The following is a 22434-nucleotide window of genomic DNA, read 5'->3' on the forward strand; positions in this document are numbered from 1 at the left end:
TCTTAGCGCTTTGTGTATCAGTAATGCATGCAACGAGAAGAAAATGCTATTTTTTGGAAAAATGCATTTTAGGACAATTAAAAAAGTATTACATTTAACAGTGTTTCTCCACATTTTTAACTTTAGGGAATTCCTTGTAGGGTGGCATACAAAGATTATTGGTATCAGTTAAACTGACCTAGGAGTCATAAACTGCTATGGAGCTCTGGTTGAGAAACACTGTTATAGAGTCCCTGTGTGGCAAAAGCACACCAAATAAGGGCTTTTTAGATTGAATGACCAGCATTAAATAGTAGTATTAGTAAAAGTGTAAGTATTACTAATACATTAATAGCATTTCAAAAAACAGCAAATAATCATGTGCTACCTAACATGCTTATATCATATTGTATTGCATAAAAGTAGTTAACAAGGAAAATTTTGAATTGCTTTACTTATTAAAATGGGCATGTAGAGCAATAAAAATAGAGAGCCATGTTGTTGAGGAAAATCAGTGAGAAATTAGGTAAGCTGAACAGGTCAACTTTACCACTCTGTTTTGATCAATTAGTAGCAGCCTGAGAGCCGTGTTCCTGAACCTGATTTACAATAATTACTTGCACATACATAAATATGCTGTAGCACTGTTGATTAATTAAAGGGCATTTGTAGTGGTTTTAACAACACATCTCAACATTTGAAAAAATCGCAAGAGAGAAAATGATGGCTTCAGAAAAGACACTATGAAAATTCATTAGAAGTGGAAAAATATTATTATTGTTATGGAGTGAAGGGAGAAAACCAAGAGATAAAACAGAATGTAACATAGAAGGCCACTTACCTTGATATCCTTGTACCATCAGCCTGTTGCTATTATTTTTTTTGCATTGAGCCACACTATACATGTCAAATACAGGTGCAGCTCAGCCAATTTGGCTGTCATTCTCTGGCAGCCTACTATACCTGTCAACGGGAGATATATTAAAGTCAGTTCAGAACTTGGATTGTTCAGATTGTTTAAATTCTGGGTTGCGATCAAAGTTGAAATTGACTCTGATCAGAACTATCTGATCACCTCTTGGAGTCAGTTTTAGTAAAATTAATCTTTTTGTAAAACCTTCATAATGACAGTGGGTGGCCTGGTTCTTTTGTTTGTGTTACTATATGTTACAGTATGGTTAATGAGAAGGCTGAAGACAGAGAAGCTTGCATGGTGTCCAGTCACTTACTCCATGTAGGAAATGACCCATGTTGCTGTTTGGGATGGGGAGATAAGTATGTGATCTTTCAATAAAGTGTCCTTCCAACCTTCTTCTTTCCTTTCCTCCTATAACTGTCCTTTGCTCTTTACTCAACTCCCCTTCTTTTCTCCCTTCTGTCCTGTTGCTCTCCCCTTCTACATATAATGTCTCTACAAATTTGAAGAGTTGGTCAGCCGAATAGTCTGCAATGTACACAGATATGTGTGTTAAGAGACTTATAGTTTATTCTGTTAAGTTGTGCACTTATTTATTTGTGGGAAGCCCCTCTCTTTGCTATGCTCAGTTAGGGCATGGTAAGTCTAGTGGTATTTTACTGCCCCTTGACAACTACTGGAAGCTAGGTTTTTTATGGCACAACCTTTCTTTCTTTTTCGAACTACACAAACCTACCAGAGCAGTGGCTTTTTGTTTTTCACTGTAATTAAACTGCTTAAAAAAAACACTTTCAAATGCTTAAAAAGGCTTGCATAAGTGGTGAAAAGTAGTTTCAATTCAAGTCAATGGAAGCAGCTGGGATGTCAATCAGCCCCTGAATGCTGCAAGTAGCATCCAAAAATTGTACGGCAACACTCCTTTCACCAACTCCGACAAATAAAAATTGACCCATTTTTTGTAAGTGGTTTTAGGCAGTAAAATTACACAAAGCAATAATGTAACCATGACCCTAGGGCTTGTGGCTTTGTGAGGCCCTTTTTTATGGGAAGATACGGAAGCCTATTCTATAGAATTTTAGTCATTTTAAAAAAAGTTCTTCATGTGCTCATTCCTTTAGCAGGTGTGGTTGGATACCTATGTTCTATCATATTTTTGCAATATCTAAGGATGGATATTACTTAGAACTTTGTTTCTCCTGTTATTGTATATTGTATTTTGTTTTGGTCTGTTACACCTTTTACTGTCTCTAAATAAATAATGCTGTAGAAAATAGTATATTTTCCATCTTTGTGGGGGAGCAGCGTGGTAGGCAGGCACAGAGGCAACTCAATACCTCGACTTCACTTTAGGGGCTTTTGCCCGTATTTATTAAGCAAAACAGCAAAAAATAAATGTTCTTCCCTTGCAGGGGTTGGCATCAACAATAACAAATGTCTAGCAACCTCCTGGTTAGAATAAACAAAAATGGTATTTGGCAGCAGCGGCCACACTGACATACAGCCACATACCTGCTGTTTATCACACAATAGGTGGAGAGATATGGAGTGGTGGGAAGTAGTGAGGGCGTTTTTATTGACTGAAGAAGAGGGGTAGGCAGGTTTGAAAATATAGGTTTTGAGTCCTCTTTTAATGAGCAGAAAGTAGGAGCAAGCCCAATAGGAAGTAGGAGCAAGTCCAATAGGATGAGGAAGACTATTCCAGAAAGTTGGGGTAGATCTAGAAAAGTCCTGGAGCAATGCATATGATGAGGTTATGAGAAAGGAATTCATTAGTAGGTCATTGAATCAGCAAAGAGAGATGAGTTGAAAAGGATCTTTAGTAGATATTTCCAGAGACAGTAGAATGAATTAGCTCTTGTCTGTTTTATGAAGGGGGAGGAGGAGTGGTGTGAGCTCACTGCATCCACCCAAGCGGTAACTTCAGTTGCTCATTTAATGATATGGCATGGTCTATCACTAAATAAGAAAGCTAAGTTAAATTTCAGGACAATTATGAACATTTATGTCAGGTGCTAAAAAAATAATGTGTAAAGAGCCTTGGAGCCAGCTGAAATTTCCTTGGATGCTAGCAGCCCCACTACTTTCATTTCTACAATTTTTAAAATTACACTCAGTAAATTTCATCTATAATACCAGCAAAAGCCCACTCTCTAATCAAAATCTCTTTTAACACAGGTTTCACAATACAGTGAAGCACACCACAGACCGTCACATATCCTTGATTTTCAGATATAGTTAAAATGCAAATTGCATAGTGAGATTGAAAAAAAAACACAAGTCCATCAACTTCAACCTTTCACAGTTTCTCTATCTGTTTGGATTGTTGGAGCATTACGATTGCAAAGTACATAATTATATAGGTTGAGTGGTTAGAGGGCCCATTATTTAATGCAAAATTATGCTGAGCATATTAATGAAAAACAAGTATCATCTCACAAATTTATGGTAGAAAATGCTATACAGCATTAGAAAAGATAAAATATCTTCAATTGGAAAAATTAATAGTACCGCTCAACAACCTAAAATTGTTCTCATTGTAAGATAAAAAATATACATTTTTAGAAAAAAATTATTTTAACATAGGAAGTTTATACCACTAAATGGTGTTTTACCAAGTTGTTGATTTCTGTGTACCTGTTGGGGATACTTATTTTTTGTTCTGTTCTATATGGAAAATTGGAATATCTCTCTGATGATGGCAACAAAAGCACCTTTGTTTCATAAAGGGGAAGATTGGAACATCTGTCAGGTTTTTATAGCTCTTTCAGTCTCTTCTTGTCCTGGCTGCACTATTTCTTGTTATTCTTAAAAGGATCTGGAGAATGAAATTTCTAGTTATGGTATATTCAATATTAAACTCAAAGTTTACTTCTGTTTATCTTGCTTTGAATTATTTTATTACTGTATTAAACTTTTTCTTTTGTTTTAGTGGTCACAATATTTTTTATTTTAGTCATTACATTCATGAAATTGTAATAATTAGTGATAAATAATGATAGATGATATATAGGAAAATTGGGTTACATATTTCTTACATTCCCAAGCACCAGCTTATTTTCATATGATTTAGATATGCCATATATGCTGTGATGTTGTAAGGTCCTTTGGGTGTTCTTTTGGGAGACCTTGTTACCTAGCCTAGGACATTTGTCAGCAAAGGCCAGAGCTAAAGTGACTGAATGGAAAAAGGTGTACCAAGAAATGAGTCAGAGAGCAAAAAAAGGCAAAGAAAAAATAAAAGGGACAACTAAAAGAAACCATTTTAGTCATAGAATTCGGTTTATTCATTCAGTGAGGCGAAAGTGTTCATTTTAGGTTCGCAAGGGTTCCACTGGTTATTGTTGGACCTCAGCAACGCATATGATAATTTTTTAGCATATAAAGCAAATAAATAAATTGTTTGTTGGCATATGTGGTTAAAAAAAGAGACCTCTTTCTACAGAAGCACCTTTCTGGTAAATGTCTTTTATTTGCATTTCACTCACACTAGTTCCCAAGACTAACATTACCGGCACACGTCTTCTGATTAAACATATGGTCAGTAGATGGTGACATGGAAGACACTGTCCATACTGTATCTATTTATTTTCTGCTGCCTTTATTTTATTAAAAATGTTCAAGAAATGGAAATATGTGATTCAACTTCTAACAATCGAAGTATTATTAATAATAATATTATTATTATTATTATTATTATTATTAATAAACAGGATTTATATAGCACCAACATATTACGCAGCACTGTACATTAAATAGGGGTTGCAAATGACAGACTAAAACAGACAGTGATACAGGAGGAGAGGACCCTGCCCCGAAGAGCTTACAATCTAGTGGGTGGGAGAAATTACACACAATAGGAGGGGGAAACCATGTTTTTAAAATAACACATTTGTAGTAATCATTGGCAACATTCAGGCTTTTCAGGTAACATTCAGGCGTTTTCCATTTATCCGTATTGTTACTGTTTTGAGTAGCATCAAAACAATTCTTAAATCCCCCATCATCTACTGGAAAATAAAGATATGAACATCAAATACAGTAAAACACATGAATAATCAGAAACCCTGTGTACACACTGGAACGGGTGACATTTTCATATATTTATACAGATGCTTTAATTATTAAATGGCTAAGGGGGATATAAATAACAAGAATGTAAAGCCATCCTGTAACTTTAATGACTTCATGCATATAATGTATTCTAGCACAATGTGCTGATTCTTATTCATGTATTTTCCATGTATCTACGCGATTTTATATGGTTTTGAACATGTTGGGGATGAGGTTAGTAGTTTTGCTCCAAATGTCTGTAAGAATGTGTTCTAATGGGACTCTATAGCCAACAACATCCTAATGTTAAAGATAGTATTGCAGGCCTCAGGGAGAATAAGAGGAAATGTATTCATATTATTCAAGTGGAGCTGTATAATTCATATGCATTTTATCCTATTTGGTATGAATATTAAATAAAATTATATCCCCACTTGTACTAGCCACTAAAGGAATGGAAAAAATTACATGTCATTTGAATTAGAATTTAGCCTGAATTTATTGTATGTGTTAAAATGCATTAGGGCTAGAGTTAAAGAAAAACACTTTGATGATCCAATATTCAGCCACAGCAACAAACATGACATTAATATATAACACATGCAATATTAAAATACTAAATTAAACTGTTAAAGTGTATTTTTAAAACAGTAACTCCTAATATCAAATTATTTATGTGAAAAGTTTTTTACTCAAGGATTCTGAGGCTCAGCTTATCAACCCCCATTGGAAAGCAAAGCCTGTGTGAAGTCTGAGCCCTTTTAAATTTGCTCTAATATGTTAGAAATGATTCGTTTTTAGAGAGAAGAGATTTCATGAGTAAATGCTCAGTGTTATGTGTTGGGACAGTATCACCCAAACACTAGATAAACATGGCTGACTACTAACCTGCTCATTTCACCAGGGCCTAATACATGGAATGGTAAAATAAAGAAATCATAGATTTAGTTTTGGACTTATGTGTATTAGGTCTGCAAAGATATTATATTTATGTACAGTACTTTACACAAATATCCTATATTTTATTTAATATATGCTTTGTATTGTATTGTACCTTACCATCAACATGACAAAGTTCAAAAAGCTGGGCGGTATTTTGCAATATGGTTTAGGGGCCCCTATCTTCTCCACAGTGATTAGAAGTGTACTTTACACTTTGTTTCCCCTGCAAAAAAAAAATTTAAGAAATATCCCCCTCTATAACCTATAGATAGGGGTGGTCCAATATGCCATTTTTCAGTTCACTAACAGTTCACCTAAAATTGACCTTAATGATCAGGGTGATTCTAAGCTGAATATGAATTCCATGACTGTGACAGCTGTCATAGTTGACTGGCCACATTTGCTGAGCCTTAATATTTTTCTTTTATTCAAAAAGTCCCCCCCCCCCTTCATAATAATATCAGACTGTTTAATAGCTTGTGACCGTTCTAAATAGGAAATGGGGCAGTGGGTATGTGAGTCCTGCACACCTATCTATATTAGGTCGTTTGGAACCTATGGTCCCCCAAGGGTAACATTGTTGGGGGAGAGAGCTTCTTCCCCACCACCTGACCTCTGTGTCATTGGGGTGTGTAGGTTGGGGTTTATTTGGAACATCAACACTATACACACACGTTTTTGAAGAAAAATGTAGCAGGTTCAATGTGTAAGAGAACAGAACAATTAGGTTGATCTAGTGGGTGGTCCAACAATCATAGTAAAGCCACATATTTTGTGACCACTCTAGTCACCTGCTTGGTTATAGTGGCATATTTTATATTAAGCATTTATAGGATTAGATGGTATAGCTGCAGAAGGCTTGATAAGTGTGATAATAGAATCAAAGAGATATTTTGCTCACAATGGGCCTAATTTTTTAAAGCTCTCCAAGGCTTGAGAAAATACACTTTCATCAGTGAGGCTGGGCGATCCTGCAAACCTGGAAAGGATCTGATCCACGATTCAAAACATTTGCTATCAAATTACTTTGAAGAAATCCATTCCAGGTTTGCTGGATCACCCAGCTTCACTGATGAAAGTGTATCTTCTCCAGCCTTGAAGAGCTTTAATAAATCATGGCCAGTGAATCAGTAATAGAATTACTACAATAGTGGTGTCAACTATACCTCCATTCTCCAGCATTTTGGCTCTACCTATACCATGCAGAATGAGCTAGTACACCATTCTACCAATAAAAATGTCTAAATTGTGTGAGGACAGCAATAATGAAGATACAGCTGTAATGACAGCAAGGCCATTGAAATCTGTTGCTAATAGTCATTAATATGTGTGTGTACTCACTGCCTTAGGCAATGTCTTATGTTGCCTATGCAGAAATCCAGCCCAGTCTAAAAGTATTCTCATCCTACAGTTTAATAAATGTTTTTCTGCTAACTGAACTCTAAACCTATGAATTATTTTAAACTGTAACTGCATTATATAGGAAAACTGACAAAAGCGTGCGCAAAGTAAAGAACAGATCTCAGTAAGCGTCATGACAGAGCTCATTTGATTAATCTTTGCACTTTGAAAACACCAATTGCAGAATGGATGTGCTGCATCTGTCTAGCTGTCACAGCACTATCTCCAATAGCGCTGCCTTTATTGACTTCTCTATACATACTAAAACTCATTTGGAATCCAGGCTGCTATTTCCAAAATCTCAGTTGGAGAAGAGTTGTTTGTCGGTTTATTGCCAGGTTTCAGATTTTTTTTTTAGCTCCAGCATCATTTGTATGGGGAAAATGTTTACTAAATGAAAATTAGTTTACTCCTACATGGTTATCCAGAGGCAACATGGTTTAAATCATATTTTAAATAGGAAATATAATTAGCTTTGTTCAAGTAAAACTAAAACAAAGACAAAAAAAATTCAATGTAGGAGCTATTGCCCCCTATTAAGCACACTGGGCCTGATTTATTAAAGCTCTCCAAAGCTGGAGAGAATACACTTTCAACAGTGAAGCTGGGTGATCCAGCAAACCTGGGATGGATTTCTTCAATGTCATTTGCTAATTGCTAGCAAATGCTTTGAATCCTGGACCAGATCCATTTCAGGTTTGCTAGATCACCCAGCTTCACTGATAAAAGTGTATTCTCTCCAGCCTTGGAGAACTTTCATAAATCAGGGCCTTTGTCTTGTCATTAGACCTTAAAGAAACAAAACGGGCCTATACCATTCTCTTTTACTTGTAAATTTTAGCTTCAGCTTTTAAAAAGGGAATATTAAAAAAAAAAAGTTGGTAAGGATTCCCAGGTGAACCAGATCTTAAACACTATACATAATTCTTTAATAGAGTACTAGAAAAAAGGACTTTATACATATTTAATTCAAACTAAACCTAAATATTTCTTTCTGTATTTGTTTTGTAGAATGGGATAGTTTTAGCGTTAACTTGTGCCTTCTTTAGACAGAATGTTCACACATAATTAAAGCATATTTAATTTTATCATACCATTTTACAAATTTCATTTTTCAGAAAATATTCTTCCTTATGTTTACAAGTATGGAGAAACACAAAATATTAACTGGATTAAACAGTTGAACCTCTCTATATCCATGCCCCCGCCCCCCCCCCCGTGCATTACCTGTGTATTGGAAATCAAATTAAACATAGGAAACCGTAGGGACAATGACACCTTTGTCATTGTTTTGTGTGTGCTTTCAGCTTCTAAAAAAAGTACAGTCTGCTGTAGTCTCTGCCTGTTGATCCAAGTGATTAATGTAAGATGTCTTGAAAGAATGCTTATCACTGCACTAGGAAAAGTTGGTTGTAATAGAAAAGAATATTAAAGAGAAACTCTAGGGAATAAATACTATTAATGAATCAATATACTACACGTAAAGGTAAAACTATCTGTAAATCTATTCTGCACCTGTATTTTGTTTTTTATAAATTTCCTTGGAAAATTCACGACCCTTTCTCACTTTTCAGTGTGTCGGTAGCATACTTTTATACAGTGCAATCACTCTGCTATTGCAAAGTTTATGTCCATGGCAATAGGCAATGTAGAGAAAGGGAATGGTAACTGGAACAAGGGAAGATTTGGCTTTGCCTACTTGGTAGATCTTACCCATTCTAGGTACATTTTGATTCTCTAATTCTACCCCTAAAGTACAATCTTCTCTACACACAATTAGCAACAATTGAATGATTTTACTAGACATGCAGAATCACCATATACATATTCAGAAAAATCAGACAGTCATGCCAGAGCAATATTAATATGCCAATGTTGTAATCTAAGAAAGCCAACTGAAGTCACTAATTTTAGTGGTGCAAAATGAAACTGAATAGCTATGGTGATGATCTATGAGTAATTGCACCTTGCAGAGGCCTATGGGTTTCTCAATTTATTTATTTTGTCTTTCACTCATGCACTTTTTTAGCAAACACCTCATTTTAAAGCAGTATTCGGATTCGTTCTCATTTTTCAATTATTGCTGTGTACACAAACACGATAACATACTGTATGACATACTGTATGAGGAGAATGTATAATGCCTGATTCTCAATAAAAATGCTGCTAAAAACAGGTTAAAAAACTTGTACAAGGGGTTAAACACAGGAAAGGACTGAGTTGGAGGGCAGGGGGACGTTAGACCAGTGTGAATGATATATTGAGAAGTGATAGTTTACTCTTTAGTATTAGTATTATCAAATTATGTGCTCCCTATTTCAACCCGAGAAAAAAAGGGACAGGAAAAATGTTTTCTACCAGAAATTCCCTTGACAATAACCAAAATGCAGGAAGCCTAACTTGTGCTCAGTTTTGCTTTTTAAAAAAAAAGATAAATGATAAGGATTGTTTGTGATAATGATATGAGCCTCAATTAACAAATCTTTAATTGAAGGACAAGTATCTGTACATCAGAGGTTGGACTAAGTCGTCACTCCAAGTCGAGTCGCAAGTCGTTTATTAGGTGACCTAATTCAGACTCAAGTCCAAGTCACGTGGCTCGAGTTCCAACCTCTACTGTACATTAGTCATGTGACTGTTATTTTCAAATGTCATTTGACTTGGCTGAGGATAACAGTCACTTTCTAAAAGATAAGTATTCTACTATTACATTGGAACTATGATTTTTTAAACCTGATCTAGATATTACTAGATAGTTCTAGATCTAGATAGTTGCCTCCTTGTTTGTTTGGAATTCCCCATTTTAAGCGAACAACAACAAATATATTTAGGGGGTTATTGAAAAATGAAAGTGTAACTAAAGAAGAGATTGTCTCCTCTTGGACAGCTACTGTGATAAGGTTGCATCCTACTCTTCTCTTTTCCTATTCATTAATTTAAATCAATATTCAATACACGATTCCCATGCAAGTAAAGTGGAAGGCATATTTGTAAAGTAACAGTGGCATCATTTACTGTTTTTTATTTTTTTTTGTTTTTTTCTTTCATCAAGGACCTGTTACTGTATTTTAAGCTGGCACCCTTGAGTCACGCACCACTAGTGGAAACTGGCTTTTACTTTATTAAAGGTGACCCAACATGTTAGTATTTTTTTACTGGCTGCAGTGAAATCAACGTACATAATTTATAGTGACTATTGGATTATAATAAAAGGGTAAAAATAAAATTCAAATAATAATTTAAAAAATCTGCATGCATTATAATTACATTGGAATAATTTAGCAGTACTCATATATTCATTAGTTAGCTATGTTATTTTTAGGATTATTAATCTGTTTGTTATTTTTTAACAGGTTGGAATATGATGAACAATTAGAAATTTGGAATTAGCAGAATTCAAGATCAAGGTACACATTTTTTCTCTAATGAATGCCTTAATCTATTGTTGTCAAAACCCTCATACTTCATATTAAAACATAATAAGGTAACGTTTTGTTTAAACTCCACCTTATTAATGTGAAAAATATTTATATCTTCACTATATCCCCTAAATCTAAATTCTAAATCTGGAAAGGGAGCAGTGTAATAACATTGTCAATGCAGTGGGAAGACTGCACCCTTGATCAAATGAGTTACAATAGACAATAATTTAAAGAACCCAACCCTATAAAAGTGTGATCTCTCAGAAGCCATGTGTTAGTATGTGTTAAATATTATTATTAATAAACAAGATTTATATAGCGCCAACACATTACACAGCGCTGTACATTAAATAGGGGTTGCAAATGACAGACAGATACAAACAGTGACACAGGAGGAGGAGAGGACCCTGCCCCAAAGAGCTTACAATCTATGAGGTGGCGAAGGGTAAAGCTATTAGGGGGATTTGACAATTCTGTGCAGGAAAAGATAATAATTTTTGTTACATATCCCCATGGCAGTGGCCAGATTTCCATGCCTTAGATTAAAATCATTTATATCATCCAGCAATTAGAATTGATTTCCAAGATTTGCTCCCTTTAAACTTCAATGAGATTTGCTGCAAGTCACAAGTATGTTAACAAGATTTTTTAAACTGTGTATTAACTAGACCCAGGCAGATTTTACTCAACTCAATCAGTGATTTATTGTTGTTTGCTCTATTGGTAGTTTTTTTTCATTTAATCACTCAGTGATCACTGCCAAATAGGACAGGAGGTGAATGAAATCTTCAAAAGTAATAAAAAGATAGAAGTAATAAAAAAATCTAACCCTTTTCTATTCTTTAAAAATGGTGGTTTTACATTTTAAGTGAAAACCAGTCTTGTGTCCAAGTTTGACTGGCATTGTACTAAAAAGTAACGTTTGTATGTGTACTGGGTGCATGCAGACTTTTTGTCAGTTTGATTGCTCCCAGGGTGATTGATGATATTAATATTTTTACCAGCACTTTTACATGGAAATCAGAAAGACTTTAAATATAATAAAATGCTGTTAATGTCAACATTAACTCCCAAAAGCATTTTTAACCTAGTAAAAACCGCAAAGTACGCTAAAAAGTTTGAAACTGTGTATAGAAGAATTAAACACTGTGTTCTTGGTTTTATTATGAGAACTGCCATCACCTATTTATGTAATGTGTGCGGTCTTCGGTATATTTTAATCACTTCAATTATTGAAATTAAATGTTCTTGTAAGAATTATGAGTTGGCTTGGAGGCACTGTCTCAAGAGAAATTAGACATTGGTAAAATCCAAAATGTATTGTACTGAGGGATTAGTAAAAACATGAGTTCATGAGCTGAAAATTACGATTTGCATGCATAGTGATATTTGAAAAGTCCTCTAAAACATGAGATTCACAGGAAGTGTTAATTATAGTGCACCATGACATACACACATCTCACAATTTATAGAACAAGGATTTGCTTTCAACGTTTTACAGATGTTGACTTTTTTTCTAATTTCATTTTTACCATCTGTACAAAAATGTCAAGCTGGAGCTGCTTGGAAAAAAAGAAGAAAACGTTCTGATTTTATTGCAGTCATTGCTAATTAAAAATAAAATACAGGGAATATTTTTAATTTAAAAGAATGCCCAGATGCAATGCTGAATTTACCATCTGATGATGAATTTGTTTTTATGGAAGTTGAATTACCTAATAGATATTTAGAGGGTAAAATATTCATTTTGTGTATAAATTAGTGTTCTTGAAATTGTTTTATATTGCTAGGATCTTATGTTCTCATATGTTGCTTGCAAAATTGACAATTTAGACTTGATATTGCTAAGCTTATTGACAAATAGCTGCATTATAAAAATGTTTCAAATAAAATAGCTTGCAATGCATTCTCACATCACATATGTCCTAAGTAGTAAAATTAGGAGGACATAATATAAAAACAGATCCTTGCCAAAATACCAAAAGGCCTAAAGCATTTTTAGGTAGCCCACCAAAAATAAAAATGTTTGGAGTATCTCAGTGAAAAGGGGTCATGCTCTTTTTGGTTCACTTTCTTTTTACCTCCATATATTACTTTCTTTTATTGCCCATCCTAAAACCTCATGTGCTGTTAACCCCTAAATAAAAAGATAGTTCATCTATGTGCTACTTGACCTATGCCACAAGATAGGAAATATGTAGTCAACTTTCCGCTCAAGTAGCAGATAGATTAACCATCTCTTTATCTAAGGGTTAACAGCACATGAGGCTTTAGGGTGGGCAATGGAGGTAGTTGGCAATCTGAACCCTTCATAACGAAGACCAAAGGCCCAGGGTTCTCTGAGTAGAGACTTGTGAATAATGCACTAGATACCAATGTCCAGCAACTAAAGACTTATTGGTTATTACACAAAAGCATGTATAACTTGAGCACCAGTTTAAAAGTCTTTCACATAATCCATATTCTAGCTGGGGGACGGTAGAGCAACACCGAACATGCAATGATAATATATAGTGCAAAAATCACCCATTGCAGGTAGGCTTTTACCAGTGAACTTACCCATACTTTAATGCTACCAGGATCCACTGCAAAAGTTCCTTCTTAAAAGTTTTTACAGTTTACAACTTGGGTGCCCATACTTTTGTGGCTTGCAGGCTACTTTTAAAATGACCAAGTCAAAATGATCTACCAACAACAAGATTTGAAATTAAAACGTACCTATACTCACAAAATCAACTTTGGCTTAAGGATAACATAAGCCAAAGTTATCTTCATCTGAATACTTTTTTTTCAGCTTGCTTTTACCTTTAAACATTAAAAACGTCTTTTGGCCACATCCCCCAGGTCTCTCCATCGCCTAGGCGGTGAACAGCAATCTGGCAAATGCCATCCTTGGTGGGAGTGTTTCTAATCCACTCCCACTGCTTAATTATGCAGATTTTTTTTTCTTTCCTCCTGGGACTCTCATGTCACTCAAGTGCCACTGCTCCGTCTGCAGCTGCTTCCTGCTTCTTCTCAATTTGTGAGCTCTCCGTGCAGAGGGCTCCAGCTTTTGAGGGAGGGGGAGGGAGGGAGAGTGGGTGGAGGAGAAAGTCAGGAGACGAAGAAAACATAAACTTGCCAGCCACAAGCTGGCCACTTATAAACACTTTATAAATCATTATATCTTTCATAAATACAAGCTGACCCAGCCAGTGCCACCAGGGAAGACTGACATTTTAGTGCAAGTGAGAATAGATTAATAGATGAAAGACTAGTTTTTGAGTATAGTTCCTCTTTAATAACTCCTGTGCATGGCTGAGTTTTTTTTTGAAAGGCAGGGCTCTGCAATCTACTCGCTTTGCATTTGCGTTCTAGAGGTAGATCGCGATCCACGTGTTGGGCACCCCTTGTCTACAAAATATAAAGGTTGGTTAAGCCTCCCTTTTTCCATATAAGCATCTTCCTATAATGGGCTTAGACTGGTCTTTCTGGATTCAAGAATTGTTTTTCGGAAGGTGGGCAGATTGTCATATATGCCTACCTACCTTGAAGAACTGGTATTTTAGGGGATCTAGTGATTAATTGGAGCAGGAAGACAGCTAGATACTTTGTCTAATATGAAGAAAATCAATGTTTACTTTAAGAGTAAGCTTAGAGTATTTTACCACAATTTCAAGTAGTTAGTTATAAAGAGGAGATTTCCTTGTGATTGTGAAAGAAACATCAAAACTTATTACATTTTTTAGAAACATTTAAGAACACTGCATTCTTTGAGGTCTGGATCAGTTTTATGCCCTTTTTGCAGTGATAAAACTTTAGTTAAATAGCAAAGTTTACTAATTTTATATGAAATGTGGATTTGGAATTTAGCTTTAATCCTTTCTCTCATCTGTTGTCATTTACATATGAAACTAGGGATTACTGGCAAAAATAACTGTTTTTTGCTGACAGCAATTCACTTGGACATAAAATATTTTAGAAGATAAGTTAAAATATCATTTAGTTCCCAGGCCAGACCCAGTATACCCCTCATTTGTCATGGAGATTTAGCTTGAATAAATGTCACACAAAATATTTTAGCTTATACAGCTATGTTGTGGGAAAAGTGATAGCATTATATTTTGAAAAAAGTTAATTGCAGCTCTTTTGAAACAAGGGGTTTTTGATTTATTTTAAAAATAGGAATAAATTACAGCTAAGGAAAAAGTGTCTGGAAAATGATGATATGTCACACACAGCTAGCTTTATGAACTACGGCAAGCATTTAAAAACACATATAGGTATTATAGCCGACACAAATAGTATAGAAATGATTTTTCAGTAGAAGTGACATAAGTGTCAATTAAAGTTACCTCCCTATCTCTTGTAGGAACTCTACGTTCCTTTTCTACCACAAGTACAATCACATCCAGATGTCCTACTTTTGGCTATGCTTGATTGTCATAGGTCAGCAGCAAAGCATGGGAACAAGTGTTCCTATATTCGGCGGCATTGCCTAGATCCCTCTGTCAATACAGCTTTGCAAGAAATCCTCTCTAACATCTGCAGATTTTATGAGAAGATTTTCTGAATAATATTGGTAACAGAACTGTCATTTTTAAATATCTGTGGGCAACTTTTATTTAAGCAGTGCTATATTTTTAAACATATTTTTTAGTTTTCTTGAAAGGTAAGCTAAGAAGTTAGATTCTTGCCATAGAAAGTCACATAAGAAGGTACTAAAGAGATTTTCTATGCAGGACTTGAAATTGAGAAGCAAGCTCTTGCTGTGGCACAGCTGGTAATCTGCGGTGGTATATGTGTAAACAGGCTTGTCACGTGACCTGATAGGATAGTATGCACATTAAATCCTGGATTGTTGAACTTAGCCGTAGCTCGGGAGTTGCTGTCAGAATCTGGTAAACTGTTTATTTGACAAAGCTCACTGGGCTGCTAAATAAAATGTGCATGTAATGCTTTTAAAATAAAATGAGCATATTGGATTGAGGTAGGGATGTATTCGCACAGGGCCAACTGGATTACAAACATGTAGTGGAAGTTCAAAGGTTGTAAATAAGGGATGAGTGCAGTTTAACTGTTTAAGTAAAGCTGATTGTGGATATATATATTTCAACTCAGGTATAGCCGCAGTAAATTACAGATTCTATTTATAAAGCAATTAATCTGACATTCACTAAAATATTCTCTGGTGGAGAATCTTCCAGGCTCATGTGTTAAATAAGTTTCCCAGATAATATTTTCAGTGATAGTCAGATTAATTCAATTTTAAATTTGTTTTATAAATTTACATTTTTTATGGATAATTTTATAAATAGATTTTTAAAGGGACATATATTATGTATGGAAAGAAGGGCAAGGTAACAGGGTAACTGGGTATGTTCTGCCCTGCCCTGGGATTTGGAGTAGTCAACTGCCAGCTTCAAGTAGAATCACCTGGGGACAGGGATGGGGTCATTTGTAGGGATGAGCCTCTGGCATTCTCGTGAAAATTTCCTCGAACTTCCGATGGTTCCGCAAAATTTCCGAAGATGCCGCAATTTTCCGAAACCAACTGAGTATTGGAGAAATTATAACAGGAGGATTCACAGGGGATTCACAGGAATCCCTGGGAATCCTCCTGTTTGTGATCTCCGGGGCACTATAAGTTAATTAACTTCTAGTGCCGGGGATCGCACACTGTTCTCATGCCGTGGCCGCATTCAGTGAGAAGATCCCTGGGCACTAGAGATTAGTTAACCTTTAGTGCCCGAGGATCGCAGTGGAACTGCAGAAGAACTCTTAATGAAGAAACTCCTTGAGAGCTCTTCTGCAGTTCCACTGCGATCCCCGGGCACTAGAAGTTAAGTTAACGTCTAGTGCCCCAGCATCGCAGTGGATTCTCAGAGCTGCAATCATTCTTGCAGCCCTGGGAATCTTGTTTGCGATCCTTGGCACTAAAGGTTAAATGGCGACAAGTATCTCCATTCTAAACCTCTAGTGCTCCCTGATTGGCTGAGGAAAGCTTTCCTCGACCAATCAGAGAGCACTAGAGGTTTTGAATGGGGAGACTTGTCCCCATTTAACCTCTAGTGCCGGCATCACACACTGAGCTGATCAATAAATTCAGCTGGGATTCATTGATCAGGGCAGCCCACGATCTTTTTTCTTTTTAATTTTTTTTTTTTAAAAATCAAGCACGATTGGCAAATTTACACCGGCCATTTTCGCTTACAATTTCGGTAAGCGAGAACGGACGAATTTGCAGCGAGATCAAGTTGTATCTGGTAAGCTCCAGATTATACTGATTCAAGATATGTACAGTAGTTTGTATTGCTACTGTGGTAGGTGAATGGGACAAACATTAGTACTAGCACAGGACCTGTACTTGCTATTTATGAAAACCTGTTAGCTTGATCTAAAATCTTGACCTAAAGTACATGTTAGTGGTAAGTACACAGATATCCAAAAAACAATTCAGTAATCAAACTCAATACATTGTGCAAACAGCTGTTAACCTTAAAAATGGTGTTTTAAATTGGTGTTACTTAATTGAAATTCCTATAAGGCACCATGCAGCTTATCCGAGAAATTCGAGCAATATAATACATAATTAGAAAACAAACTGTATATGTTCTGTATTTTCACAGGAAATTCTATAAATGGGAAAGACAAACAGAACGATTGAGCTTGTAGGACAGTTAGCTGAAGGTTGAGGTTTGCATTTTTGTGTATGAGAATTTTTAAAAATTCCCAAAAAGCAAAGTATCTGGGTTCCTAATAATACTTACCAGATCAACATTTAACAATGTCCAACACAGATATATCTGTAAAAGAGGTATTATATTCACTGGAGAGAAGAGACAAAAAGAGAAAAAGTCCCAGAAGAGATTGCAGTGTGTTCACATTTAGGTGGAAAGTTGGAGTGATTCTATCATATACATATAGATGTTGATACTCACATTAGGGAGGTTGTTTAAGCCTCGTGAGAAATCAAGCAACCAAAGAAACTGCAAATGGAATTTTTCTGTCCTCAATAACTGAGACAACTGGTCTTAAGATAGACTTGGTGAGTTTTCCAAAAAAGAAGGCAATGGTGTGGATAGCAGATGGTCCTAAATACAGAAGGAGAACACAGATCCATGGTTTTAAGTAAGCATTTATTCTAGTAACATTACATTTGAAACTATTTATTCATGACGGCATTAGAAATTGAAAGGATAGCCAGGCTAGCTTTATTAGGCATGTCAACCAATGGTATTTTTTCTGTTCTACTTACGCAGAGTTGTTTGAGGTTTTGGCCATGCCCCATGAACCACTAGATCAAAAGATTCCCAAAAATCGATTATAAATTATTTGTCAGATAATATTGCTCCCTCATATTGATTACCTGGAATTCGGGTGCCAGTTTGGAATGGTCCAGTACATAGATTTCATAGAGAGTCAAATTGGCAATATACAAACATAGATAAAATAGGCTATTACAGTAAATGGAATGAAAACTTACAAGGAGAGTAAGAAAGAGTAACATGATAAATAAAAATAGATAGATAGATAGATAGATAGATAGATAGATAGATAGATATTAATAGAATAGGATATGTTAATAAATAAAATTAAAGGTTTACAAATATACATTTAAAATTATTTTGTATAGCTTTACCAAGTTTTTGGCTTGGGGATAAAAAATGTACATGGATTATAATTATGATTTACCACCATCACCATCCTCAAAATCCATTTTGATCATCATAGACAAACATCCTAATAATACCAGCCAGAAGATTTTCAATAATTAGGTATAAAATACACAAAAATTTTGTGATGTCATCACATATACTTCAGTCATGTTTTCTTGTCTCTTTTTTGTGTTCCATTTTAGCCCTCTATAATCTAAAAATCAACCAGAGCTACCAGCATAATTACTATTATTTATAGACCAGTACTATAAGTGTCCTAGGAGAATGTATCATTTAACACTTACCATCAAAGCTTCCTTGGTGTGATAATATTCCAAATCCTAGCAACAATACATATACAGTAATTTTTCTCAATTGTTTCTCTCTGTACTCTCAAAATAAGATTAGAGGAAATAGGAACAGCACAGCATATAAGCATCCAAGCTTTAGGAAACTAATTGTGGATTAAAGCAGACACATTTGGGTGAAGGGATTTACTGTCATAGCAAAATTTTAAAATAACCAACCAGCTTTTATTAATGTGTAGCTAGTTAGATATTGAAAGTAAATGGTTGTCAGCGTTTTCATGCATTTTTGAACTTTTCACTTAAAATTCTGGCATTCAGCTCTAGTATTTTAATTATACTTGATACAAGAAAAATAAACTGTTGCTGTTAACTAAAGGTAATATGATTTGCTAAAGTAGCAAAATCTGTTTTCCTAACACAGTAAATGTTAAATTTGCAATTTGTGTATTGTTAGTAATCATGGTGTGTTATGGTTAGGGTGTCGTGGTGGTTGCACTGTAATAATAAAGGATAAAAGGGTAATGATAACTGAACAAACACTTTTATACAAACCCTGGCCACACAGGTCACCACGGGGGTTAAGAGAGTTGTCTCATAAAAGTTTTGGGGACCTTATAACTTGTATCTATGTCCAGTCCCTAGCTTTATATGGGCTTTTCTTCAGCTAATATCACCTAACAGTGCCAGAAATAAGCAAATAAAGACAATACTGCTAAAAAAAAGCAACATTGGGGCCCTGGGACTATATACCAGAATTTCAGAAACGCCTTACAAACCTGAAGTTAATATGATACTAATTTACAAAAACACTTTTTGGACCTTGCAAAAAGAAAGTTGTCAGTAATAAACTTCTCCTGTAATCATTATGATTTAATTATTATTATGATCACATAATCAAGAACCATGCAGATTGGTTTCTGCTCTGCAAGCTACAGAGCTTATATATTTCACAGTAATGCTGCAAAAGCCTGTTGTACTAGAAAACCTTGATTGGTTAAATTATTAGGTGTTTGGCTAATCATGGTGATTGTGTGCTCGTAAACCATATAAAGTGGGTGCTGGCTCCTTCTGTAGTATGCAAGGCTTCTGTTAACAGCCTCATTCTGCAACTGCTTATTGAGACCTCTCTAAGAAAGAAGACGAGTGCCAATTGGCACATTAGTTCTTGTTTAGGAAATTGCCCTGCCATTGACTACTAGTCTTTAAAAGCTTCTCAACTCCCAGCCACCAGTTGTCTTTTGCAGCTTTCAGCCTGGCTGACCTGGTAGTGATGGGTCTATCTGTTTGAATTACCTGTTGCTGGCTCTGCCTATTTCTTGATCCTGTGTTTGCTGCCTGGACTGGCCTTTTCCTATGAACCAGACTCTGCTTATCCATATCCTTGGACACCTTGTTTAATAGATTACCTGTAAAACACAAGAGGAAGAGGATAGAAGAGGTTCAAGCTCAAAAAGTGTTTAAATGAAAATATTAGTTATGTATTTATTCTTTTTTTGCTACATTTATAATTATGAAACATCCATCATTTAACATATATCCAGTCAAGTTAATTTTCACCAGACAGGAGTATATATGCTAGACAAAACACTTCTAATCGAATTGTCGATAAATCGTCTTAAGTGATCCCAACGCTTTTCACCACACTGGGCTTCTTCAGGGGACTATACGGTCTGTGCATAAGTTTAAAAGAGAAAAACATTAAAGTATAGAGCATACCAAATTTTACATGAGTTCATAGTTGCTGAAATTGGATCATATTGAATGTTGGATATTATTGTGTTGTTACATCTACATATGTTAGATATATATATTTGAAACTCTTACATAGTATCATATTTCAAATTGTTATATGTCTCCATATATAGTTGTGTATAACATTTTGTATGATGTGTAAACATTTGTTTAAGGATATAAGGGTGCATATGTAAAACTAAAAAGAAACGGGGTATATAGGGTGCCTGATAAATAGCAATGGTCACCTTATTCTAAGAAAAGTAAGGTAAGTGTGGTATCTACAGCAATGATTAAATTAGGAATTAGGAATGAATTATGGGTATAGTCATATAGTTTTACTGAACAATATAGATCTAGAAACTTGTATGTTTAGCCTATGGAATCTTTATGGATACATACCCGCTGGATGCAGTTGAACATAAACAAGCAGAAAAAAAAGCCAGTTAGTAAGTACTGTTTTGATATACTGTTTTAATAAACAAGAAGGATCTCCTGTCTGATAACAACATCCATAAAAGGGTTAATTGGCCCTTTTTAGATTCCAAAGGCTAAACATAAATGTTTCTATATCTATATCGTTCAGTAAAACTATATAACTATAATCATTTTTCATTTGTAATAGCATTTAATCATTCCTGCAGATACCTCAATTACGTCCCTAGAATAAGGTGACTATTGTGTTTATTTACTTGCAACCATCCAAATGTAAGTAGCCGATCAGGCACCCTATATACCCTGTTTCTTTGTTTTGAGTTTAAAATATATACATCGAACATATGTGGATGTAACAACACAATAATATCCAACACCCAATATGATCCAATTTCAGCAACAAATACATTGTATCTGGACTAAATATGAACTCATGTAAAATTGTTATGCTTTATACTTTATTGTTTTTCTCTTTTAAACCTATGCGCAGACCGTACAATCCCTATGGTATTACTCCCCTGAAGAAGCCAGTGTGGCGAAACTCGTCTATCAGACTAATATGGTTATTTAACCAATTCGGTTAGAAGTGTTTTGCTTAGCATATATACTCCAGTCTGATGAAAATAACTAGACTAGATATATGTTAAATGATGGATGTATCCTAATTATGTATGAAGCCAAAAATGTATCAATACATAATTATTATTTTCATTTAAACACTTTTTGAGCTTGAACCTCTTTCTTTTGTCCCCTTCCCCTTTACTTTGAATACCTAAAGAGGTAGCTCACCATTACTAATTAGGGGGAACTCAACTCTTTAACTTCACTACCTATGAAAGACATCAGGCTTTTTTTCCTGGACCTGCTGTATTATCTCTGAATCACCTGGTTACTGACCGTGGATTGCCTAACTCCCTGTTGTGTCCCTTGTTCTGCTTTTGTCAGATCCTGGTCCTCTCTAAGTCCTTTCCCACATGCCATCCTGTGCACAGGAACTGGGGTAAAATGTGTGCTGGGACGGTGCAACTAGCCTACTGAAGCTGAGCGGGGTTTACTATCAGTGAAGAGTGTATAGCTAGATTGGGGGACTGGCATCTGGCACTAGACCAGGGCCTTGCCGTTTAGTTACAAATCTAGCAGGAATTGAATACATCTGGGAAATGTTTTTATTTATGTAATGTTATATATATTTTACATAATGTATGTGTACTGTATTTGACCTGACTTTAAATAATATGAAAAAACAAACATTAATTTTAAAAATAGAAATAAGATTGCAAAAAAAAATCAGTGGAAATTAGTTTTCCCATATTCAATGTGCAAATTTAAATATTTGTATTTATATAAAAGTTTTTTTTCAAAAAGTCCTAATAGTTTAGTGTATTTCTGTATAATAGAGGCTTATAGAAATCTCAAAGAAATAAGATGTGTGTTCATATTATTCGTAATATTTCTCTAGAAAGTTCTACCTAGTTGAAACAGTAGTGTCTGTTTAGTAAGAAAAGTTCACATATAGTTAGCTTTGAACCTTTTACTGAACTCTGCATATTGACTGGTAGTCCCATAAATCACAACTGCTTTAACTAGTGTATGCACACAGTAGTGAATATAAA

The 22434-nt window shown here is 35.2% G+C and overlaps 1 protein-coding gene across 8 annotated transcripts in view; it reads left to right on the forward strand.

Moving 5' to 3' along the window:
* Window positions 1-22434, forward strand: part of LINGO2 (leucine rich repeat and Ig domain containing 2) — a 780900-nt gene that overhangs the window by 306192 nt on the left and 452274 nt on the right. For all 8 annotated transcript variants that reach the window (XM_072404308.1, XM_072404302.1, XM_072404305.1 and 5 more), the window contains one exon: window positions 10642-10695. The gene's annotated coding sequence lies outside the window, so the exon portion shown is untranslated. The remainder of the gene's footprint in view (window positions 1-10641; window positions 10696-22434) is intronic.

This window comes from Pyxicephalus adspersus, chromosome 3 (genome assembly GCF_032062135.1).
Source record: "Pyxicephalus adspersus chromosome 3, UCB_Pads_2.0, whole genome shotgun sequence".
In the NCBI taxonomy this organism is placed as follows: domain Eukaryota; kingdom Metazoa; phylum Chordata; class Amphibia; order Anura; family Pyxicephalidae; genus Pyxicephalus; species Pyxicephalus adspersus.